The sequence below is a fragment of the Anabas testudineus genome, chromosome 3, assembly GCF_900324465.2.
Source record: "Anabas testudineus chromosome 3, fAnaTes1.2, whole genome shotgun sequence".
In the NCBI taxonomy this organism is placed as follows: Eukaryota; Metazoa; Chordata; class Actinopteri; order Anabantiformes; family Anabantidae; genus Anabas; species Anabas testudineus.
In genome coordinates, this window is record NC_046612.1 from 15312167 (window position 1) to 15339525 (window position 27359).

The window sequence follows — 27359 nt, forward strand, 5'->3', positions numbered from 1 at the left end:
TCCTCTCTCTCTTATAATTTGGTTACAGTCCCTAACTGAAATCTGTTCAATATCGATGTCACATTATGTCAGGTTTGCGCCATCTGTCTCTCCAAACCACGATGGAAACTTGCCAAAGGGTTCAGCTTAACCTTGCTGCACCTGACACATATTGTTAACTCAGTATTCAAGTGTCTTCCTGAGGTATCTGAGCTATCGTCAGTCTTATCATTCCCACACACTCTTGTCTGGCCTGGCAAAAAGGCAGCGCAGCTCAGCCTTAGACACAATAATATACTCGGGCGAGATAAAGAAATTGCTTCTCTAAGGAGACGATCATTCGTCCAATCAATCTCTTGACAAAGCAGACTGAATATTTCCAAGAGGCACCTCTGCCCTGTCATCCTTTGTAGCTGCCACAATCAAATCCTCAGAAGAGTCTTGTACTGATCAAAGGCCATTCCCTCCATCTTTTAAAGAAGAATGAAGGACAACCATTCTTATTACACCCTCTGTTGCCTTTTATTGAGACAAGTCTGAGTCTTTGGGGCAGGCTTCGCACAATGGGATGTGGTGAGTGTTACTGCAGGGCGCAGCAGCATTTAAGACGGCTTCGTTAGCTGTTGACAAGATAAACATGAAGAAAACCCAAATGTCCTCATGAAATATGGATCTTTTCAAAGGGATATGAGGCATGTTTATCTAGAAGCGCTTCGAGTACCAAAACACGAGAATCCACCCATGCCCCCCTTTCTCCCCCCCACATGCTATAATTTGAGGCTATGATGACGAAGCTATATGTCTTTACTAACAGGTTGTTTACTTCTGCAGCTTCATCTGATGCTGCTTACTGCCTTCAGTGTCCCTGTGGTTTGGCAGTTTTTGTACATTTCTTCTGAAACTTTATGACACTGAAATCCTGACTTTGACTTAGTGATGATATTTGTGTGGAAAAAGTTTTTAAACAGTTTGTTTTAGTCCAACAAACAGACCAAAGCTCAAAGGTCCTGGAGACCCCCAACCTTAAAACAACACAAAACCGACTTTTATCTGCGTGGTTCAACATATTGTTTTTTTTACAGTTTTACACGGCTGAACAGCTGAATTCATTTGATTTTGAACTAATGATGTGTTTTAGAAGTCTACTACAAAAAGAAATATGATAACATTTCTGTTCTGGGGACTGTGAAACATGTTTAAATCGAGTGGATTTTCATAAGCTCCATTGCTGGGACTGGTGTGGAAGGCACACTTTCATGCACCACTACCCTTACTGAATCCCAATTAAGTTTATTATGCTTTCTGTTAATGGACTTTTATAACTGTTTGTTCGTAAAGAGGTGTAACAGGGAATTAAACATCTCTGGGGTTTCAAACACAATTAAAATCACAATGTAGCTCAACACACAGGAATCTCTTTGTCCATGAATGACAAAATAAATATATATGGGACATATTTATTCATAAAAAACCCTTATGACAGAGAAAAATGTTCTTACTTGGTGTAATACTTTTATATTACGTCCTACCCTCTTCATATGAGGGTAGTAATACCTAATTACTTATGCCCTTTGCAAGCAATGGTTAAAACCATATTCAACTAAATGCAAGCATCAGTTTACAGTGATACGAAACAGATTAAAGCTGCACATTAATCACCGAGCTTCACTTGTCATGTGTTACATGTCTTTTCTCTGAACGTGTAACATCTCTGGCGTCTGTAAGCACTCCCTATCACCAAATAGGCCACTGTAAAGTGACGTAAACTGAACTTGGAGTTTTAAAATTCTATGTTTTCTTCAAATCATTAGCATTCACCAAAGGCACAAAGCAAACAAAAAAACAGTGCATTAGCTGGTGTACCATCTGTCACATTGATAAGGCTCCCATGATGCCACTGATAAATGCAGCAGCCAGAGATTGCCAGTTTTAAATATAGACCTGTTTTTTTTTTTTTTCCCAAATGCCTGTGAAACCAATTAAGGCATGTTGTGCGCACCCGTCACACTGATGCTCTGATACATTATGGTGCATGTGATTTCTCAGCACTTTCTCACTGGCCAGTAATTATGAGACAACGTCCTCCTAACAACCTTTCTTATTTGAGTCAAGACTGTGCCGCTGTGATGTGAATCAGTATTTTCTGTCATGATTCTGCACAGAGCTGACTGGTTAAATTACATATGCCAACTATTAAAAAACAGATTGTTATTCATAGAAAAAAGTTGGAAGTGGATTTTAAAAAAAAAAATGTAATCTGCCTTGCAAATGTGTAATTTGGAGTTGGCAGCACCAGTTTGTTTCAGCAAATGTCCAAAAATAACGGGTTTATATTTAAGTCTGCAAACGTTTGCAGGGATCAGAACTCCAAAACCTTAACATTTGTTGTATTTTAACCCAAACCCACAATATTGATCCACAGCTGTAACTATTGTACTTATTTCTGCACCAAATGAAAAAGAAACATCACATTCATCCCTTTATAAATTCAGTTGAATTCTTAAGGCAGTACACAGTAATACCGCTGACACAGCCTCAATCGATCTGGTCTGACCAGTAGCTTTTGGTTGTTAATTTGAACCAGTGTTAGCAGCACACAGGCTTAAGGAAATGTTTCAGCAGTATTGTTTTGTCAATTGTGGCTTTAGTTGCTCCTCAACACATTTTTTTTACATCTTGACAAACATGCTTATTTGGTTTCTTGTCTGCAGTGGCGTTGAGAGCATGATTGCACAATTTCTTGTGAAACTCGTCACAGACTGATGAAAAATAAAAAAGTGGCAGGAGTGTATCGCAATAGAAACATACTGTTATGTGAGAAGTGACAACGACTACATTTGGCAAGTAAATCTGCTAAAAATGCAATTGTTTTCCATTTGTGACAGTTGTTGGCCAGAGGTGGAGCTGGAAGATGTTTCTTATTGAAATCACAGTTGGCTTCAATCTGCAGTTCTCCAGTTTCTTTTCAGAAAACTCTGTTTTTATTCTCTGACATCTCTATTGTCACTGAGCTTTTATTCTGCCTGTAGTGCCCATTTCTCGTTGCTCTATTCTGTTTACTAAAGTGCGCGAACAAGAGGTTGTAAAGTGAGGTATTGGAAAGAAGAACGACTGATTTCTGTAAATTACACAACACTACCACGGAGTTATTATTTATGCTTTTAACTCAAGAGAAAATCTCACTTTGGGCACTTTAAAACTTTGAGCCATTGTATATGCAACATACGAGGATGTAACGGTGTACATGCAGCTATTTAGTTCACTCGAGATTAAAGAGGTTTCCTAATCTGAATAATTACTCAAGTATACAGACTGATTGGGCAGTCAGGAGGGGCTCTTTAATTAGGAAGTCCCACCGTGTCTTCAGAGGCTGATTGGCCCTTTGACATTCATGTAGCTGCACTAATGACACCGCAGATAGCTCAGCTGAAGATGTGTTATTGCACTTAAGTCTGGATTTTTAATTAATCAGAGATGGAAATTGCATCCTCTCTCCAGCATGTTGTATGTTATCAGCTGTTACTGGCTGGAATTATTTTCTACCAGCTCCTCAAGCTGTTTGTGGATCCTAATACGGTTCAGGGTTTTTGAGGAAAATCTTTGCCCTTGACTTAAATTGCACTGTTCTGGACTACTCAGCTGAGAGGCAATTAAACCGAATTTAACGATTCTAAAACCAATTTCAGGAGAAAACAAACACTATGTGCACACGGACCGGAAGAAATGGCTGGTTATATAACACAACACTATTAAAACTACATGTCGTGTCAGTGCTCTGTCTTGCCTCTACTGGATCTACAGAATCTCGGCTTTATTTGATCACTCCTCTTTCTTCCTATGCACCAGTTTTACTTTGCTGGTATATTCAAAGCCTCCTTTTTTACCCCCACATTTCCTGGTCCGCCCCGTTCTATTTGATGCACAGGCCTTTTGAAATATTCAGCGCTAACCCTTCCATCTTATTACCTGTTATATACAGTGGCAGAAGGCTCCCTGCTACGCAGCTGTATGTGAGCAGAAAAAGCTCAGAACCAACCTTTTATTTGATTAATCCTCTTCTTAAAAGAACCTTCTATGTTTCGCTCTTCGGTGTAGCATCGGGCTGGTTGAGCGTGTTCAAGTCTAAGCCCCTCTCACAACGGATGGATTTGCCTTATTGAGGAAGCTGGTGGACACAGTGGTGATTTAAACTGGTTACTGCTGGAGGGAGATGAGGGAGAGATGAAAGGAAAGGTGAATGGAGGGGGTCTGATAGGGTAAAGGACGAGAAAGCATGGATGCAAAGGGAGGCAAAGAAAACGGGACAGACGGGGGGGTGACATAGAGAGACGTGTGAGTTGGTGGTGAAAAGAAAGCTAATGATGGCAAAGAGGATAATGGGGGAGGAGAAGCTGAGGTGTAATAGAGCTGGAGGAGGGGGTGGGGGTGGGGTGGGGTGAGGGAATGAGGTGTTAATGATCATAGGGAATGGGGGAGGAGGAGAGGTGAGGATGTGAAAGAAGGGAAAGAGCAGCACAATTAAGAAACAAGGAATTAAAATGTCACAGAAGTCGTCAGGGAGAACAAGAGAGACAGTGAGACCGGCTGAAGTGTTAAGGGGTTTGTGGATGGATCGCTCAACTGAAGCGTGAAGGCACACACACACACACACACACACACACACACAAACACGCATGTATGAGACCGGGCAACTCAAAAGAAAACAAACACACTTAGAAGAGAGCTTTGGAGAGGCAGCAGGGCTTGAAAACTCACATTTTCCTTTATGCATTATTCTGTTATTATTTATTTTTATAATTTAATTATTATTTGTTAAGTCTTAAATATGAGTCCATGGTTCAAGTCTGGTCGGAGACCTGAGTCGCATTTCTATTCCATCTGACTTCTTTACTGCGAACTTTGGAAATAAAGCATTAAAAGAACTAATTACTGAAAAAGAAACTTGTTTTTATTGTTATTGGTCTGGAGATTTTTACCACATTATACTCACCGAAGAAATCCACCACCACCAACAACATCACTACAAAATAAATGACCAACAGGGCAGGGAACACAATCTGTCATGAGCAAGTTGTAACTAAGAAAGGACCTGAAAATAAATAATAAAATCATCCCACACTGCACCAGAAAAACTGGGAACACAAGTGCAGCAAATGTAAAGAATCATGTTTGGATGTTTGGATCCCGCAGCTTTCCAGCTATCCTACGATCATGTGTCTTCATACCATTCGGTTCAATTGACAAGAATGAACACATCATAAAGCTACATTCCTATTTCCGTTCAAACTGGCACCAAATCTTCATCAAAGCTAAGAATCGCTTGTCTCATGTTCCGGGGGCTGGACGATCGCGACCAACAATATCAACCAATATATTGTTGTTCATACAGTTCAGTGTATGATTAATTAGATGTGTTAGAGTGCAGAGTTAATGCTAGATCATGCTTAACAGCTGATGTTCAAAACGTACACTATCAAACGTAATCGCTGCGCATAGCATTCACAACGCGCAGCACATCTGAGTTGGACCCGACCTCCACATCCTTACTCTCTGTCTGACCTCTGTACATAAAGGTGGGGAAATGATCCAATGTGAATATAGCTCCTTTGATGCTGGTTCCAAATCAAGTCACAGAAATTTGTTGCAGGATTGTGGGATGTGAGCCTCCATTTCTGTAAATGCATGGACGCGCAGCCTCACAGGAGCTGCCCACAACTGAACAGTACTCTGAGCCCACCGGTCTATTTGCCTCCTCTCTGTCGCTCTCCATGTTTCATTTTTTGTCTCCTTGTTGGTAACGCTGCTTGACACTGCATTTTGTCATGCTGTTCTCATGGGACATGCTTGTTACTCTTTCTACCCGTTGCCCCCTATCCTCCCTCTCTGCTCTCCTTCCTCCCCACCTCTCTTTTTCCATTAATAATTTGTTATTCCACTCTTGCTTTGCAGGGCAGGTCTCATTGGTCTCCATCTCTCTCTCTCTCCTCCAGTTCTGATTTGTTATGCCACTACCATCCCCTTGTACACGTCTCATTGGTCAACGTCCGCTGAGTTTTCTATTACCCTCCCTTTCCTTCCTTCCTCTTTGCCCCCTCCCCATTTTGTTTGATCTCATACTTTCGCTGTCAGAGATTTTTCAGATGTTTCTCTCTACAGCATGCTACGGAGGTGTTTTTAAACTACGGTGCACAAAGGGTTTGCAGCATCAGGAAGCTGTGTTTGAGGCAAGCAGCTTCAGATTTGTCTATATTTCCGTACGGGGGGGTATTTAGTCAGTGTTGCACACACAGTGTAGGTATTGCCATTTCGAATCTGTCATTAGTATCACCTGAATGCACCAGAAGGCATTTAGAAGGCTGAATGGGAATATGGGGCCATTATTGGAAAACAGAGAAGGCATATGCGTTTCTCCTGTTTCCCATTAGATGCGACTGCACGTTTGTGCATGTGTGTGTGTGTGTGTGTGTGTGTGTGTGTGTGAGAGAGAGAGTAAAGACAGCAAATTTATAGAAATACTGAATCACGACAAAGGATTTTTAACTTTACATTCATTAGATCATAGTGAGACATGAAGCTGCACAGACAAATCAGTTCAACACTGAATGTTAATTAGCAGGAGGTGCAAACTTTAAAAGATGTGCAAGAATCAACTCTTCAGTATGTGAGTTTTACAAAAACTCTAAAGGGACGAATTAGTTTTGCACAAACTATAATATAACTTCATGTCTTAATCTCATGGGCACATTTCACGAGATGTATGGCAAGTTCTGTCTCAGAGAGTAAAAATACATGATGCTCTGGATCAGACCACCTCACCACAGAAAACGACTTAAAAACACTCAGGACACACTTTACTCATTATCTCTTCCCGTCGTGATGTAGTCTTTCAGTTTTCTCAGAAGGGAAAGTGTCACAGATACATTTATTTGTGCATGTTGTGAAACAGGTGGTGCAGCGAGTGACAACTTGGAGACCAGTTGGCAAACTGCTGCGGCTTGTGAGCTAATGCTGCATTAGGACATTAGCGGAGCCAAGATGTTTACACCAAGTTATAACAATGACAAATGTCCTAAATTGCCTCCTTTTGTTGTAGCAGTTTGTTAACAAGCAAAAGCAATAAATAGTGACTAGCTCCGTTTAAAGCAGTAAAACTGATTCTAATGGTGTTAGTGGATTTTATTTAGATATCACTGCTAGTGAATGTAGCACAAAGCAGTATGATTTTAAATTCAAATTGAGGTATGTTCAAATCTGGCCACATGTAAAGATGAGATTTTTATCTCGTTGTTTCTTTTTCCAGTTGATTCCATGTCGTCTTCTTTAGGTGGTGCCATGCAGAAATAAATTCATGCTGGACCAGATCACTGTGGAAACGCTTCACCCGCTCTCGTTATTTTCCTCTTACATCTGCATAGAGGTTTATTTTTGCAGAAAACAGGTTAAACTCTGTCCGCGTCTGCTGCCACTGTTAAACTTGGGGGCGGCTCTGTGCTCATGCGAACATCCATCCCGTGGGAGTCATTAGGTCTGATGATTGCTCTGCGTGCTCATATAAAGGCTGAAGTATATGAGGGCATTTTATTGCACCAAGTGCACCTTGGAGTGCTAACACTGCTCTCTCCTGAAGTTCCTATGGTTCAGATGACATTAGCTCCCACCAATTTCATTGTTAAACAATTAAATTCTAGGGTGGCTTCGTGGACACTCGGTGCCTTTCACGGCTCGCTGAATCAATACCTAAACATCCAATGAATGTTTGTTTTTCCTGCAGGATATTAAAGTAGATTGGTTTTCATGATAGCCTCTTCCTTAACCGTCTTCTTTAATACTTGACACGGACATCCATAGCGTTCATCTGTCAGTGGTCTTGTATGATGACAGCGCCAGTATTTCCCCACAGCAGTCCACATGAAATGGCCCCTTCAGAGACCCATAAAGCATTTCCCCAACATGCCTCACTGCTTGCTGCAGTGAAGCTACATAATGCCTATATATAGAGAAATATCTTGTGCACCAAATTGCTTATACTGTGGTATCTAGGGATCTCAGTGTAATTTAAAATAATGCTCTCTGTCTGAACAATGCCCGGATGCACACATGCATTTATAATGAAGAATCTGCCGAAGAGGTTAACTGTGTGGTATCTAAGGTCATTTTAACAATTTAGCTGTTCATTAAATTTTGCTATTCATTAAATCGGGCTCTTGTTTACTGCCATCTCTTGTTTGCTGGACACAGATATGGGGTTTTGTTAGACCCTCGGGCTCTAATGGTGGATTTTGATTGAGTATAATGTTCTAATTGTATTTGTGTTTGAGAGCTTTAGCTACTGCACATCATGGTGGTTTTCCTGATGACTTTGCAACATATCCTTCCCTTCTATTTCTGTAGTTTTTATCGTACTGATGTATTGATTGTCTTATTGCTTCACTATGGATTTCCGATTACATCTTCTGTTATCCTCTATATTTCTTTAGGCTTTTATCTTGGCAACTAAAAATAAGTGTCCTCTAGTCTGCACTGTTAAGAAGGGTTGTATTTGTTTGTGTCCATCCAACACAATCTTATCCCACAGAGTCAGAAAATGACATTTTATAACTTCTTTGTCATTGCATACCGATGCTAAAGTTATACTTTGATGCCCTGGGAGGGGCGCTATTCGACACCGTGGGAAAGATAACATCTGCATGTCCGACCTGTCATCACAGCTATGGAAACATCATCGTTAGGTTGAGTTTAGGCACAGAAACAACTGGATTGGGCTTAGGCACATATAATTCTGAGATATTTTAAGTAAAAAGCTAAAATAAATACTTACTTAAGCAAGTGCCACACACGACTCAAATGTCTGTCTCCTGTGGGAAATTCCTGGGTGTTGTTGAGCCATCCTCCTCCCTACGTGGACCTTTAAGACAGCATTGCTGTAGGCATCAAATATTGACCTGTTGGAGTAATTATTGTAGTCAATTGACATTAGCAAAGGGGTACCCAGCATTGTCATGAGACACTAAAGGACTGGGTGAGGCAACACTATGTGATTGTGCTGGTTCACCAGGTCCACAGATAAAAACCTTGTTATTGTCGAATCATTTATTAAAGTTAAAGTCCGATTGTGGTTTTGATTAAATGTCAGTAAACACACTGTGTCTTAGGTCAGTGTAGACTTTTTCAATATTAAACCAGTTAAAAACAGTTTTTCTTAACCTTAGACCAGTGATGTGAGTGTTTAAACATAACCAGAAAAAAGTCATTTCATAACGATCTGTTCAGTTTAATAGAAAACTTAATCTAGGCAGAATTAAGTTTCCTTCAACGTATTAATTTATTAATTAGTAGTTTGAAGAATGAGCTGCACATGTTGTTGCAAGACGTTCCCATGACTGTCCCTGATTTACTTCACTTTCTGGGTCTTACAACATATGGTTACTCCAAAGTCCATAGAAAGCTGCCATCTACTTCAGTCAGTTAGCGTGTTTAGAGAGTGCTTTGTTTGCTCCCACAGTGGATGATTGCTGGATTTTTTGGTTGTGGAGGAAATTTATATTTTATTTTTATTAAGATTAAAACGTACCAGTGGATACTTGAACTTAACCAAAGGACATTGATAATTGACTGACTGCTGCCCCTCCATCTTCTGCCTGTACCTTCACTGCGGCCTTGACTGAGAACCCTGAATTTCAATAGACAACTGTCGCTAACATTAATCCACCGCTGGTGGTTTGCCAAGCTGTGGCTACCTGCTCTCTTCCCCCTTGAAGCCACAACATCAAGTTTGAGAGGGTGTCAAATTAAAATGTTTAATTCAATACTCATTCAATATAGGCCTACAGTATATCTGTTTTAAGGTATATGCCCCTCATCCCCTATTCGTGCATTGAAATCATGGGCACCTCTTGTTCAGGTGTGTCTCATGGTCCAAGGGTTTTCTGTGTTTGTCTCTTTTTTTCAAGTATTTCTACAAGTTTACAAGTCGAATACATAAATATGAAAACATACTGTCCTAGCTCAGTAATCTTTATGTTTTTTACCCTCGGAGTGTTTGTACAGGTCTTAGCTTTGTTATCATTGTTATCTCTTATCTCCTTGTCCTGGGGGAGGTTTATACAGAATATTTGTGCACATATGGAAAAGTGACTGGAGCACACAGAACCTTCTCTCAAATGAGGACACATTAAGAACAGACAACACTCGAGGGGATTGGAGAGTGAGGGTAATTTACTTCAATATGATTTAACTATAATGATGAAAATCCAAAATGGCTCATCAGTAATTGAGGATATTTCAAATAGGAAAACCTTAATGATTTCGTAGATTTCTAGACCAAGTTACCAATTTCGTAGCATGAAGCGAGAGTGACCTGCACCTGAAACAGTCAATTACTCCTAAAATAAACATACATAACATTAAATAAGCAAAGAAGCAATAATGTATTTCTACACAGATGTTGGTTTTAACTTGATGGTTGCCAGGAGAGGTTCAATTAAGAGATGGTGCATGTGTGCACTGCATGATTTATGGGCCAGTTTTAGCAGCTGGCGTTAGGGAAATAAGCTGAAGCATATAAACTGTGTTTGAGCTGGTCCTTCCACTCTGACTTTGCCCGGGGACTGGATGACTGCTGTCACCATGTCTGACAAACCGGGCGCCGCTGCAACAAATCAGTCTCCTCCCAATCCCAGTCGATGTAATGAGACCAGACCTGCAGGCGGCTGGAGATGTGTGTGTGTGTGTGTGTGAGAGTGTATCAGTATTTATATATGTGTGTGTTCCAAGTCGCTCAAAGGGAGGAGAGAGGAGGGGAGAATACTCAAGAGATTAGAGATTTATTGATTACCCTTTGCGGTGTCTCTTCTCCTCTCCCTCCTTTCAGCTTCCATGGGTCTTCCATTCTCTGCCAGTTTATTTATAGAGGGCTGTAGAGGGCTATGTTTTGGCTCTGCAGTGTGTTACAGACTTTTTGTGACCCACCTTCTCTTAAAACGTAATTCCAGAGGCTTACTGAGTGCACCAGCGTCAGCCTCCGTGTATGGAAAGGAGAACATGAAGGCAATAAGCTCTTGTATCAAGCAGCCCCATTTCTCTTTTAATCTTTATAAATGCTCCATGATGTCTCGCACAGCTGCACTTTGAACCACGGTAAAATGCAAATACAGCGTCTCGATGACACAGGATGCACCCTGCTTCAGCTGTTGTGATGGGTACGAGAAACAGCAGACTGCCGTCATGTAAATGGTTGCCCGCCCTATGCTCGCGCTGTTTGATAATCACTATGAATATAAATGAATGGGGGCGCAGGGGGCGGCTGGGGCGGACAAGGGTTCCTGGGCAGGTATTAGTTGAGATTTGGCAGTTAGTATATGGATTTACTGGAGCCCGCAGACTTCTTGCAGGAGGATTGTGTTTGCTCTGGTGGGCTCCCAAAAAGGCAAACCTACGGTATACACAGTGCAGCATATCTGTTGGTTCAGAAAATGCCCACATTGACACGTAAAAGAGTTCATCTTCAAGAGGTAAAACCTTTTTAAGAGGAGTTTCCATCCACATTTTCATTTTGCAGTTTTAAAAAAAGGATAAAAGTTGCATTAAATTTGCAATGCCACTGACGTAATTTATATGCTCACATTCCCATGGCTCCTTTTATGTACGTCAAATAAAAAGAGCTTGAAAGTTGTGCATTGCAAAACATAAGGCGGTAGTTCAACATATCAAGAAAGACTATGTTCTAAAATTGTCACAGCATGAAAGTTATTCATGGGTCAGTAGCTTTATTATGTTTTACAGCTAGTGAACGTGTCAAAAATTCATCCAGAGATATTATAGCTATTCATGGGCAAAGAGGAGCCTGCTGTACCACACAGCGGACACTTTCAAACCCAGAGGCCTTAATAATTATTTTTCAAGGACTATACATTTCTTGTAATGTTTTACTTTTTGTTATAAGGTCGATTTGTGGTAGTTACAACTAATAGTTTGTTGTAGGTGGACACTCAATCTAGAGAGATACAGATATAGATATATATTTAGTTGCTATAATTGTTGAGTTTGTCTCATATACATTCTACTTTTATCACGACTTGCATCACGAGTGCATCTATTTTGTGCCTATGTATGTTTTCGATTATATTGTTTGCATTCTTTACTGCTACATTGAGATATGTTTCCTAGATGACTCTCCTTTTCTTTGCATCAAATCTACCTTTGATCAAATATTATGCAAGTATGGTTGAAGGATACACAATTTATGAATTGTTGCACAATGTGTATTGAGGTATTTTACAATTGTACAACACTGTTTGAGCTGTTTCTACTATTTCTTGCTCCTGACCCAGAGGCTCTACTGTATATAAGATGTGACCTGCTTTCATAAAGCCAGGATATGATATCAAGTCCTATCGAGTCCCCTAAATATTACAGAGCAAAGAAAATAATACAGAAAACACATCTAATAAGAGTAGTGAAGTGAGCTCATGTGTTTGTATTGAGCCTGATAGATGTTGAGCGAAACACCAAGCCTCCATCCAAAATACACTGCAGGTTTAGAGATTGCCTACTCTCCAGCTTGGTAACAAATATCAGATTTACACAATGCCTCCAGCCCAAATGAGTATTTTAATGTGTCCCAGACTTAGAGAGTGGGAGTGGGAAGGTGACGGCAGGAGGCTATACAGCACAGTGGTGGCTGTGCAGCAATATTTCTGAGCTTTCGCTTGAGCTGCAACAGTATGATTTTATCACAGGACATCAAAACACCCAAGGGGAAGCATATTTCTTTTGTACTTCCTAATAGATTGTGTGATATTAAATGTCTGCGCACAAATGTCTTTTTGCAATTCTGAGTAGAGCGCAGATAGATCATTTAGTGAAGATGCTGTAAGTCCCAGCAGAGCAGCTGAGGTTGAAGACCTCTGTACATGGACAAACAGAAAATGGTGCTGTGTGTATGCAGCACACATGCAGATATGTATACTCAACAAATGTGTTAGTATAGATTTTGAATGGGAATCGGACATCTTCAGGGTTGATGCCTTTAGACCAAGCTTCCCCCTTTGTGTATTCAGTAATGGTTATCTTAATGTGATTTCAGAGTTCATATTCTGTTTGGATGAAAAACGGAATTTAATCCTCCTGATATACAATATCTAATATCTAATACACAAACACACACAAACACCTTGGGCATAACCTAACAGGAGCACAGCTTGATGCACTATCTTAAATGCTTTTTTTGTGATTTATATAGTGGGAGAAATTGAAGTGAAAGAAGATCAGCTCCGTTTTGTAAAAGGCTCTTAAGTCCTGTGCCCACTAATTTTGCAGGCTGCTGCTAAATTCTTATGTAATTCAAGCTTTTAAGTTTGTCACATTCTCTCTCTAAGTTTAGATGGGAGTGTCATCTAAGTGCCTGAAATGGAAAATGTAATATGTGCTAAATGGAAAGAGAAAGGTGGGAGCCGGGGCAGAGGTATGAAGGATTATAATGACTAATAGATCACAACATCTTGTGCTGCACTAGTTACCATTTCTTACTCTGCCACGTTCTGCTGTTCATATCCAAAAAGCTTCAGCTCCATTATTCTGCTGACCACAAAAACTGTGTGACTTCTGAGGCTCCTTCCTCCTCTCAGCGGAGCACAACTGATTTCCAGACTGAGCAGAAGTTGCCAGGCTTTTATGGTGGAAAGTAGGTCAGCGTGAGTGCCAAGGATGCCCTTTTCTCCAGGTATGTAGTGGTTTATGATGAGCAGCCAGAGGTAACATTGTTGACTGTCTGTGAGCTCGCCAGGCTTCACGAGTCTCAGTCGAGGAGGTGCTGGGACGCCAGAGGGTTCAGTTTATACGTATATATGTAATTTAAGTTCTGGTAAATTAAAACCACTTAAGTTGTACTTAATATACTCATAGTGGAACTTGAGGTATGCTTTAATACATAGGAAATATATTTTATCACAATTTAATTGTATTGTAAATATAGCACACTTATGTTAAAATGTTATGTCGACTCCCAGCTGTGGCCTACCTCTATCAGGGGTCCTTAGGCAAGACCACCTTACACTTACTCTGCCTTTGTACCTTGTGCCTCACTGTAAGTCGCTTTGGATAAAAGCATCTGTTAAATGTAGATGTATTTCAGATTTCTCTGACATTTTTAATACACACAGTTTTCTGTTCCTTTGTGATACATTTACATTTAGTTATTTGGCAGACGCTTTTATCCAAAGAGACTTACAAGTGAGGTGTAAAGCTAGCAAAATATATAAGCCAAGGAGACTCTAGAGAGAGCTGTTTCAGTTTCATGGGGTACAAGCGCAAGATTTCTTTTTTTTTTTTTTAAGGTTTTAAGTGCAGAGAAAGATTTGAAAGAGTTCTATTTTAAGCTGGTTTTTGAAAACTGAGAGTGAGAGTAGCAGCAGAGTTGGGCAACTCGTTTCACTGAGCTGAAAAGGTTTGCCTGGGATCTTTTGAGGTGATGTGATGGGACCACAAGACGCTGTTCGCTTGCAGAGCGCAGTGAACGAGAGGGATTGTAGACCTTGATGAGGGAGTTCAGGGAGGCTGGTGCTGTTGAGTTGATCACTTTGTAGGCAATGGTTAGGGCTACAGGAAGCCAGTGCAGAGATCTGAAGAGTGGTGTAACGTGTGTCCTTTTTGTCCGATCAAAAATGAGAAGTGCTGCTGCATTTTGGATCATCTGAAGGAATTTGATGTTGCATGCTGGTAACCCCGTAAGAAAGACATTGCAGTAGTCAAAGTCAAGCCAAAGATATGTCCAGAGTCTGCACAGTGAGTTGTGTTGTATAGTCCAAAAGGTAGGGTCTGATCTTTCTGATGTTGAAAAGGACAAATCTTACCCAGTCATTACCAATAAAATGACTCTAGTATAATTAAAGTCTAATAAATAATACAATGTCCCTTTATGTAACATTGCACCAGTAGAGCAATGTATCACATGTGCCAAGTCAGTAAAGGAGGATTCTTTCATTTAGTTTATCCTCACTGATTATTTAAGATTTGTGTCCTCTCTGTGGACGTCACAGGTTTCCTGAACCATCTGCTCCTCCACTGTCTCAGGCTGGACACAGTCTTTGAAGTCACAGAGCACCAAAAAACAAACTTCAGCCTGTAAAATGGTCAAAATAATATGATGCTATTAAAGTGAATTAAATGATGCAGGAACGTGAATAAGTCATCTGAAAGACTACATTTTCCTCCTCGCTTGAAGTATGAAGTCCTGATAGCTTACTGTTGTCAGCACTTTGACCACAATCTGTCGCCTCCTCTGTGTCTGGTAGTAACTACAGCACTGGTAAATAACGTGAGCATCCAGCCAGCCTTGTTCCTTTCACCCTAACAAAGGTGTGCAAATTCAAATAAGAACTGTTATTCTAGACTTTATCATATTTAACTTTTGATCTTAAACACAAATGTCTTCACTGTATAAGCAAAACAAACAAATGGGCCCTTTCAGTACCTTTGGAGAGACACAATAAGACACTGACGTTCAACAAGCAGGCACCTCTACAGTCTGGACTAGCAATCAGTAGCTAGGCCTCAGTGATTGCACACAGATCTCCAGAAACTCAGAAGAGAGATTACACACAAGGCATCACTCTCTCCTGAGTGTGTGTGTACCTCTGGCAAACATTTGCCATATCGTCCATCTCCTTTCTGCTCCTTTGGTAAAGGTTACCGCCACCTACCTCACAACTCAACCATACTGTTCCACCAACCAGTCTATACACTGAACATGGTGGTTCAACAAACTGGAACCATCATCAACCTCCAAGTAAGACAGTCAACAAACTGAATCCCAAATGTCCTAAATCCAACCGATCGCATTTGAGACTTTATGTGTTGGTGCATCAGACGCCACCAACTACCACCACAGAGCCCATGATGCCCTGACCCAGGTCTGGGGTGAGATCCCCCCAGGACACCATCCACTGACTCAGCAAGCGCATCGCCAGATGTGGTTGTAAGCGTATAAAGGCACGCAGGGCCATACTGTGCACATGTCTGAGTCACATTATGAATTACCTTGATGAAATTCACAAAACTTAAATGACTTGAATGGTCTTGTTTGTAACAGCCAAGTGAAACTAATGGACTTCTCGACTGCCAAAACCTGCTGAGAAATGACTGATATACTGTAATTCAAAACGAGTGGTTGTCTTTGTTTGTCTTTCTTTGTTTCTTTTCTATTAAGTGTGATTATTGTTCAGGTGTCGGGTGAAGTGGCTTTCAGAGCGGGTTTGATTTAATCAGCCCTCTATGACTTCCCCTGAGTACTTGTTGATACTACCACATGTCTACTACTACCTCGTTAGATCTTTACTGAAAAAGTGTCAAAAAGTGCAGAAAGCAGATGTGCACTAGGAGCCTAATGTTTATTGCACATGTCCTGTAACGTCCTCGGTTCAGAGAAACCAGGGACCTGTGTGTTGCATGTTACACCTGCTCTCCTACTGTTTCCAGTCTGTCTCTCTAGCAATTAAAGGCAAAATTGCCAAAATAAATAAAAGTGCGCGAAGAGGCAGAGTAAGACTAATGCTTTTTTATTCTAAATCTTACTTAGGTCAACAATCAGTCAGTTTATTAATCCAGGACTGAGGTGGTTAATGGTAAATTCCTGCTTGTTGAATCAAAACATAGAATAATCCTTTATAACCTAAATATATAAACTGTCTAAAACTAAAACAGTGATTTAGATCAAGATTTGTCAATAAACAATATTGCAGCTTTTAGGACAGCAGTTTAATTTTGTTCAGTTTCAAAAACGGATTTGATACTAATACTGAAATCCTGGCTTCAAATGCAAGGTGTTTCTCTATAACATTAAATATTCATTACCAAAGTTAATGTGTGGATTAAAAACCTTCCTCAGTCATTACTCAGCAAGCGTTTAACAGTCAGAAACTGAACGGATCTGCTGTCTGGAACGTGTGCATGGATTACAAATATTAAAAAATAGGTTTTCGGGGCTTTTAAGGTTCAGATAGCTGTCAAACTCTTACACAGTCACCAAAAGTTAAATCAGATGAAAGTTATAACAAAAAACGTATGTAAGGACGTGGGGCTTATTTACTTCCTGAAAAATCAAGACTTCAAAAAAGAAAATTAAGCTCACGCAGTTGTTTGACAGTTTTGAAAGAGCTTCGGGAAAATATTCACCCGAGATACTTGTTTAATAAATTATTAAAGCAAAGAAAAACAGCAACGCTAAATGCCTATTGCTGTATCGGGGTAATGGAAAATGAACAGGCTTTTGTTCTTGCGCTCGCTGCACTCACACTATACGTGCTTTTATGGCCTCATCAGCTGGATAGTTGTCTTAGATTCCATTAAGCATTCAACAAGGAAAGATGCATTTATCAAAAATCATTAATTCAACAAATCTGGAAAGCATTATTACAAAGTGTTCAGCTAAAAACAAATTAGAACAAGTTGATCTTTGTGTGTGAAACATATAAATATAAACCAAAGGAGTTAAAACAATTTATTTGCATTTGCATCAGTCACTTCCTAGAACGCTGCGTATCAGTGTTTCCTAATAATACATTTAAACCAACACAGCCTCATCCCTTTGCAACATGTAATGACACTTCCCACTTGGTGTCCTGCACTTTAGAGGCACTACTCGTGTCCTTCCTTGACGCCATGGGAATGATTGCGGCTGTCAGAACATTCAGGAGTAACATTTGGGTCACTATGTGGCACCAAAGGACATGTTCAGTCACACCTTCCTCTCTGCCACCAGCAAACCAGCTCCAGTCAACCAGTCAGTCGGTGCTGCAGCATTAGTGTGAAGTAATGTCTAATCAGTATGACGTTACTGTAGAGCCACCATCTCCTTTAAATGAGAGCATTTGGAAATGTTTTTATCTTATTGCTGATTAAACTTAGATGTGACCTGCCAACAAACTCTTTCACATACAGTTATATCATAGTTCAGTTTTACTGGCAACAGAAACTAGGACTCAATTGAAGACAAAGTAGAACTTTAAAAGTTTTTCAGCAGTTCACTGTAAAAGAATTTGTTACATACAGGAACTGATAAGCAGCACAGGAAAAGTGAATCTTCCCCAATAACAAGAACTCTGGCAGAAACTTTATGTAGGACATGTACTATGTGGCTCCTAACTTGGGTCTGGCATAGATCAGCTCCAAAATTGGACCACTGAACAGACAATATGCTTGTATTTTTTTTATATTATAATACCAACTAACATGAGTTGTAAACACACATTTTGGATGGATTCACATTAGCTTTCAGGTTGGAAGATGCATCTAATCTTTGCTTAGAGCCATGAAATACACATGACTGAAAAAGAAGTACAGAAGACAAGCAACACAAAATAAGAGATGAATATTGTGTGTCCCTGATATGGCTTGACTAATCTGTTATATATAAAGGCTGGATTCACTTTTTCCAACATACCAAAACTGTGACATATTTGATTTTATATGTCTATTTTGTGCACAGGTAAACAGTTGCAGAAAAATCTGTAGTACGTAAATTGTGTTTTATGTTTCTGACTTGGCATTAATAAAATTCATCACACACTTTGTTGCCTTCTCATAAAGTACACACTCTCGTTGTAGTTAAATACCTTTATATTTCAAAATATTTGCAGTGACAAGATTATGGATAAATTGCAACAGGTTTATGTAAACCTCAATAAAGTAATTTTACATGCAAAATGATTTTTTAGCTAGAATTCCCTTTGTGTCTGAGTTAAGCAGCATCAACTCTTCAGTTACCTCGTTGTGATGTTCTGAGAGAGTACAACAGAGTAATGCTGAAGTAAATTCATCCTGTATTGTATTAGACCCTTTGCATTTATGGCAGAAGCATAATAGTCTGTCTGATGCTAAAATCCAGGTCAATGTGACATGAATGCATTTTACTGCTCAATAATTGATTCTTTGATGTGGGGCTCCATCACGTGGGAACGTTCTCCACTGAATCACAAAGAATGTGCAATCGCATTGCTCTTTTTCTCACTGCTTGTAAAAATATGTTTGTCAAAATGAGCAGATGAGGAGTAAAATTGGCGTAGCTGTAAATTAATTCCAATGAAAGTGTGGGGAGGTGGGGTTGAATTAGTTCCAATGAATAATTCTTCTTTTCTAATGGGCTGCTCGTGTGAATCTTGATTGGTGTTAGAAAGCTGCGACTGATAGATGAAGCAAGTTATGCTCTCTGACAAAGTATACAATGTTTTCAATTACCAGTTTTATTTGGGTAACATATGTTCAGCCACATTGGCTCAAAGATGTTATTTTGTCATAATTTAATTAGAAGTCCTAATTAGCTGTATATTCTGCTAGTGATGTCTGTGTAATGTGCTGCTAACTGCATTGGTTTGACTTTTTGTTGAAGCATCTCTCTGCACTGTAGCTCTGACAGAAACCAGAAAAGAAATTGCTGGAGGGAACTTTGGTGTTTGTGCTCTCCTTAGCAACAAGGGGCAGGATGTTTTGCATCTTTAAATTCCCAATCCAAAGGCAGCAAACAGCCAGGAGTGAGGCACAGCTGCCTGTTTACACAACAACACAATTTGAGGAAAAACACACATAATTTGTGCTTATTACTTTAATTTCATTTTTCTGTTTGTTATAAGAGGACTCAATGCTTTGAACACTCTTAAGGCTCAAAGTTTATTACCAGATATTGTTCCCTACTCTGTGTCATGAAGGACTACAGACACATAACAGCATTACATACATAGTGGTATTCCCACTTTTAAAGGATAACTGTTATTATAAATGGTAATTATAAATACATGATAATTACATAATAAACATGTTTAGAAAGGGCTAAGGCTGTTACATTATAATAGACAGAGGGAGTATTGTCCAACTTTTTCTTATACTGGTATTTAAGGGCTCTCACAGAGAAACATTTTAAGTTCCTGCTAGGGGGTGGCCATGATTATCAGGGATGGCATTTGCCTTGCTGAGCAAATACCTTTCAAAATTTTCAGCCAGCTGAGCCCAACTCGAATGATCTTGCCGAGGACTTTTAAGAAACTCTTCATTCTGTTTATGCTAAATGTCGTCAGGCTCCAACACCAGGATGTCAGGCTGAAACTTGAAAATGTAACACGATTTTGGCACATAAACCACGGTGAATTTACTGGTATTATTATCTCCTACACAAGAAGTTCGTTGTTAGTAAATTGTGGAGACATTCGAAGCTGCCCACCTGCTTTATTGATCATGGTGCCGTATGTGTGGAGGCTGTTGACAATGTCAAAAATCAATAATTGTGCCCTTGGTTTTCAAACCATTCAGTTTCAGAGAAAGACTGTCACATCAGAGTTCATTCAAAACAAGTTCATCTTCTGTCTCCCACAGAGGTCTGAGTAAATGATCAGCAAACTTCAAAATAAAACTGTTTTCCTGCTGACTACAACATTTGCTTTGTCTAAAATATAAAAGAAAAGGGCACAACCCACAGGAGAGCTGGTGGATCAAATTGATATACTAAAGATGCACTGTTTACTTTTATACATTACACTCTTTTAATAAGAACATCTGCTATTTAGCTGTTTAAATTCATATCTCACTTGAAATGAGATGAAAAAGCTTTTCAGCTAACAGACATGGCTGCTGGATGGTGCTGTAAGCTGACAAAAAAAAAAAAAAAAATCAATAAACAGATTTACCATCCACGCTGCTGGTGCGAATATGTCACCCAGCCCCTCCCTGCATTATAAGTGAACTGTTTATCACTGTCACAATGTTCTCCCAGATACATTTCTATATTTTTTTCAGATGCCTCTGTTGCTAAAATGTGAAGGCATAGGTTTCTTTCCTGCCTCATGGGTGATATCGTAACAATAAAAATTGCTTTTTGTGTGTTTTTTTTTCTCTTTTGGGACTCAACAACATCCCGTTTACTCAGTATAATCCACAGACTGCACTGTGGGAAGGGTCTTCTGGTAAGATTCATTGCTGTTAATTTTTTCTAATCACACTGAATGTGGTAGATAAAGTCTAAAGAGTAAATTAGAACTAAAAATCCTTCCTTACAAGACATGTCAATTTATACTATATACTATACTGAAAAAGGAAAGTTCACATCTGTCCAAGAAGACAAGCACTTACGAGTGTCCTCCTTGACAAACAGATGCCTCCTTGCTCCTGAATTGGCTGCATGGCTGAATATTAAAAGAAATAAACCAGTTGACAAACCAGTGTGTACAGACACTGCGTGTAGGAGACTCAAGTCAGCTGACCTCATAGGCAAAATTGCCAAAAGGCAAATAAAAGATTGCAAGATGCACAAACAGTGGACCAAGTCTCATGGTCTAGTTTTGAGGTGTTTGAATACAAGCAAAGAACATCCAGACACACACACAACATAGCTCAGAAGCAGAGCTCATGAAAAGATGATAGATGCCTGGCCAACACCATCAGTGAAGCATAGAGATGGGATGATTTGGCAAAAGGAAAATGGGGGATATGCATTGTGTTCAAGACCTCAATCAGCATGGAAACAACTTCATACTGAAGAGGAATGCTATTCCCTCTGGGCAACGACTGAATGTAGATAAGACTCTGCAGCAAGACAATGACCCCAATCATTCTTCTCAGTTGTGTAAGAAGTATTTGAAGGAGGAAACAGCTGCTGGAATATGCTTTGTGATGGCTAGGCCAGCTCAGTCACCAGATCTGAACCCCATCGAAGTGGAAGAATGTGTACTGAAGAGTTCGGGAACACTGCCCAAGCACAACAGCAGATCTTTGGGAAATACTGCAAGAGGCCTGAGATGAAATCACATCTGAATATCTGCAAAAACTGATCAGTAGAATGCTGCAGATGTTTCAGACAATTATTGCTGCATTAGGAGTTTGGGGCTTTGGAAATGGCAAAGTAGTGTCTCTTGTTCAGATGCAGTTTGACTGCTTTCAGTGTTTCCTTTATGTATTTGTGGTCCTTCTCCAATCCCTTCACCCTCCGCGGCTCAGTGAGGTAGGGTTCTGATGACTCTAAGTTTGTGCACCAGGGGATGGTGGAAGTCAGAGGCTTTCCTATATACTGTGATGTGTATCACACATAGTCAGGTCAGACATTGTGTGAACCTGATGTTGCAGGCACTAGCATTGATGTATTATGTTTTAATTTCGACTCAGGTGTCATCATTGTGTCTAAAACAGTGAATGGGCGTAGTTCCTGCCACAATCGGGGACACACTCGAACCTCCAGAGCATCCATACTTCTGTCTTTAAAAAAACCCTTGTTGTACTTGCACAATACAGTAGCCGAACAGAGATGGTGCTGGGTACCTGCATGTGGTCTGGGCTGAGGTTGAACCTGTAGGATAACGTGCTCTGTGAATGAATGTGAAGAGTAAAGTGACATGACACAGTTTCATCTCGGTCCAAGTGTGTTCACGACAACGGTGCATTTTCCCTTAATCAGCCAGCAAGATGGTGATACTGTCTTTGCTATCCTTTTTGGAAGGTAAACTCTGAAATGTTTTGGCTCCTTTCCAATCTTGCAGCAATGCAAATTCTGAATTTACATCTTGACATGCACATTTTGGATTTGTCATTCCTTGCCGTAGGTGTTCTGTGACAGTTCTGTGACAAATCCGGAAACTCTCTCCAGGACTACATTGGGTAGTCGCTACCTCGAAGCTCTCTCTACACTTCCAGGAATAATAATCCGGTGGGAAATTGCTGAATCCTGTTTGTTGGCCGAAATGTAGTCAAATCTAAACAGAGCACGAGGGAGTTGACTCCAGGCTGTAGGGATACAGGATGTTTTCAAAGCGAGGATGACCTACACTCTGTACTGTCCCTGAACACCTTTAAATAGGGTCTACCAGAGCTGTTGCTGATGAGACGCTGTTTAATGTAAAGCCTGGGCACAAATGCAAATGAGGCAAAGGACAGGCTCCACTTACAACAGTAAAGTAAATATCTAATTTCCAGGTTATTATAGATAATTTGAAGATGTCAAGGAGACAGCATCAAAGAAAAATGAACAAAGAGCGCATGACATCAGTGTCCTCAGTAATAACCACAATACAGCTGTGTTGTACTGTAGCGATTGTTCAAAATAACTTAATGAGAAGTGAAGATTACACAAAGCTTTATGTTTCATACTGTGCAGTGAACCTTTGGTGGAGTGTTTTTATGTACAACATAAACATGATTAAGTAGTTAAGTTTGTTTCTGTTCGCTGTCCTGTCTTCTTCTCAAACTTTGCACAGAGCTGGCACCCAGAAGGGGATGCTAGGGTGTACAGTAGATTTATACAAAAATGTCAATCTTACAGAAGTATTATTATCATTAAACTTGTGCATGGCCATTACGGTCCTCCACAGCTGAAACTGTTCAAGCTTAATTTTGTGCCTTATCAGGCAAATCAGTTTAAAGTTTCATTAAGTTAGCACTTTTATATCAAATCAAATGACTCTGTGTAAAGTGAATATGTTCCTTCTGGTGCTGCCACTGAAAATCATTATCCAACCTAGCAAATGTTAACTCATTGCTTTAACTCTTAAGCTCTTAAATTGCATGGTTTAGTCCCTCTGGCTTGCAACATCCCTCACATATACAGTATAATCAGAGACCAAGTGCACGCCGCCCTGCACCAGAAGAAAAAAGACAATTTTAACAAGTGGCTAATAAAGAAAATCAAACATCTAGCAGCTAAAGAAGCATCCAGTGTATTTCAGAAACTGGCAAAGACCAAGTCTTCCCAAGAAAAGTGACAGCACTAGTTTTAGTATTTCAGTAAATGTCTAACAAATAAATGTCCCTTATGGGACACAGCCCATAAGAGCCACAGTAATTGTGACTCCTAGCCATTGGGAATAAAGCAGTAAATAGTGTGTTGTTCTAGAACCACAGTAACAGAGAAAGGAAATAGGATGGATCCATTCCAAATGTTGAATCTTGTAAAATGTGCTGTTCACTTCCTGATTCCTCCTGGGACACAACTGACTGAACCTGCCTTGTATTCGGATTATGAATGTAATCATAAAGCAATGATAGAATAATATTAACATGTATTCCTGACCCACACTCTGTATGGAGCACTCATAATTGCGCCGAGATCAGAGCACTGATTTTCATGTACTGTGAATGTAGTCATCAAATATGCACCTGTATTACACATCGCAAACCCAGAAGTCAAGTACATCTACTGCACGTAATGTATATTTCATGGGGGGAATGATTCACAGAGACATCCTTGCATCAGCATATCATCAAAATTATATCAGTGTGGATATTTCTGCTCCACTCTTCCCATGCTTTTTGATGCAATAAAGATAATTTACAGTATCCTATAGGTATAGATCTAGGAAAACTGTGTGCTCTCACACAGAGAACAGTTACAGTCCTGGGCCGTAATCAGCAACCAGTATCAGAGATTCTGCTTCAAGTACACAAACCTGCTGCGAGAGGGGGAGGCAGTCCAGATGGCTGCAACAATTTAAACACTGCAAATCTGTGTGACTGTAAAGGCTTAAGCTGCTGTTTCTGATGCTCAGTTCTAATCAAGGCAGGTTGTGATCACAATAAAAGTACAACGGCCAGAAAAAGAAGTAAGATGGAACCATTTTTGAGAAGCTTCAGAACTAACTGCACATTTTGAAAATAACAGTGATTAGATGTTGTTGAGAAGTTTGTCTCTCTGTAGTCTTGGCGCCCCTCACACGACTGTGGAACCAACACGTCACAGAAAAATATACCTTACATACTTATACTTCTATATTTCTTTTAAATGTTATCCTCATTTGCAGGAGCACTTTTCTGTTTAGCGTGCAGTTTACAGTGCAGGAGGAAAAGTGTGAATTAGTATGTGGAAAATGACGCCTGCCTCATAAAGACAAACTGATAGAGATGTCACATAAGGGAGAGTGTCCAAGCTAGCAACCATTTAACAATAAGAGATAACAACCATAATGCAAATTTTACCTTAAAATTTATACACATATAAAATGCCATAGCCTTATAATAACCTGTCAAAATATAATAAACCTAATATTGGTTTTCTAATATTGACAGAAAGACTTTCTGTTGCCCACAATAGAAAGTAGTGGAGAGTGATGAACTTGTGTCAGCTCTGTCTTGCATTACTGATTAAAAATCCACATGTTAAGGTGCTTTACTGTAGGGTTGAGAGGGGAGAGGTAGATTCAAAGAGAGAGGAGGGAGGCAGTCATATTAGGAGCAACATTAATCTATTACTATGCAATAAAGACCTGAATAACACAGATGCTGAGTGTTCAGCAGGTGTTTGATTCAGGTTCCTGTTTATGTTGAGCTGGATCATATCATTGTGATACATTTATAATAGAGCGGGCTGTACAATTAATGGAAATAAAGGTTTCTTGTAGTTTTTGGAGTTTGGATGAATATGTCCAGCATGTCCAAAGTGTTGTATCCCCTTCTTGGATGAGCTGATGAGTCTGAGCTCATCTATTCCCTGTGTTCTCTTCTCATCCTTCATCCTTCTCACTGTGGCCCTTCTTCATTAGACAACACACTCACTGGGATATAATAAGGGTTCGTTGTGAACGTCAGTGACCCAAAGACCCTTCATTTCCAAGCTGCTGAAATCTGCCAACTATGTTAGATAGTGAAAAGAAACCTGCCTCAGTGAATGGAGCCCACATGAGTGCTTTTTATTTTTGCCTTGCCCTACTTCTAGCTCAAGAGCTCATTAAACAAGATCTTGCGTTAAAGCTGGAAATAGAAAGAAATGTGAATGTGAGTGAGTGTGTGTGTGTGTGTGTTTGTGTGCGCGTGAGACAATAATCGTGTATTTAGCCATGTAAATCTTTTTGCCTTTGGGAGTTTTGGCAATTGGCTGTAGATGGCGTGTTTGATGGATGATTCTTCCAGATATATCTGAAAGTCCTGACTGATGTGCATCATAAATGTGTCGTTGTTTTCATCATTTTACGCCTCTAAAGGCAGACATGTTGTTATCATTTTTGTTCAAAGATAAATGCAATAAATAAATAAATAAATAAATAGGATCCGCACATACTTTCTGACTCCATAAATGACAGATGTCCTCAGACAGCATTTGAATTCTTCAAAACATGGATCCTATCTGACTGTAATTGGTCACATTAATTAAAAGTTCTTTAGTGGAAGTGATTAGTAATTAGTCTAATATTACAGTTAATTCCATTTAATGGGAACTTTATCATTTATTTATTAATAATGCAAAAAGAATAAGAGGCTAAGATTGATCATGTGAACGAAAACTGCTTTTATTATTAAAAAGAGACAAACCCAGGACTGGGGTGGGGCAGACGTAACAACACAGTTAAATTAAATTAAAGACTCATAACAAAACCAATGATATTTGACTGATATGCACTATACAACAAGGTGTGTGTGCACACGGTTCGACTATCACGACAATACTACCAACCAATAACCTATAACTATGTTGGCAACATGCACTGACAAACATACAATGAGTAAAGTATGCATTGAAGTCAAAGGGAGTGAATAAGCTAATGACGTGTAAAGCCTAGCCATTATGAATTATTATACTGGCGATCTGTGAGTCATAGTGAAAAAGTGCCAGTTATTTTAGCAGCCTTTTCACGGCACAAATAGAGCGGAGTGACATTCAAAAGTCCGATTTAAAGCCACAACCTTGCACTTCACAGTCAGAAGCTTCTAATCCTAGAAGATCAACACAGCTGGTAAATGTGGAAAACTTAGTTTTCACAACCCTAAAGTTAAACACAACAGCAATTTGCAGATGAAAAGATGCGAGAAAATTCCCATGATTATGATCAACTTAGACAGAGATTTTCATTTCTTCGTTCTGAACACACATTTGGCGAGTTGTTGTTTGTGCAGTGCATAATGCGCTAACACGTTTATTGTCACTGCATCCGAAAACAATTAAAACAGATTTTAAAACTTTTCACAACATTGCTCCTCCACACTCTAATGAGTCGGTGTTGTGAAAGGAAACTGAGGTGAGATATCCCAAAAAAGATCGTCTCAATCTGCTTCCAACAAAACGCTGTCATAGTAGATGTGATTTCACATCAACTCCACATCTAATCCATCTGTTAAATTATATCAACATCCCCAGAGATCTTTATCTATATGATTATGCAATGTCGTTTCGTAACCATGCAAGTGTTGCAGGGATTATATCAGAAACCAAAAAAGCTATAGAATGACTATGTGTCTTCTAGTTTTACGATACAAAAACACTTCGTTTGCATGGCTTTTATTTGCTTGTTTTGTGCATATTCAATCCAACTTCAGTTAAAACTCATTATCATGGTATTTGTGATCTGACAGAAGTCAAATAGACAGATATGGTGCAGTAATGTTTCCTGATTGTAGAACTACTCCACAACCACCATGACTCCACA

At 39.7% G+C, this 27359-nt stretch overlaps 1 protein-coding gene across 2 annotated transcripts in view; it reads left to right on the plus strand.

The window, feature by feature from the left end:
• tspan4a (tetraspanin 4a) overlaps nt 1-27359 on the plus strand; it is a 115233-nt gene that overhangs the window by 50374 nt on the left and 37500 nt on the right. The window lies entirely within an intron of this gene.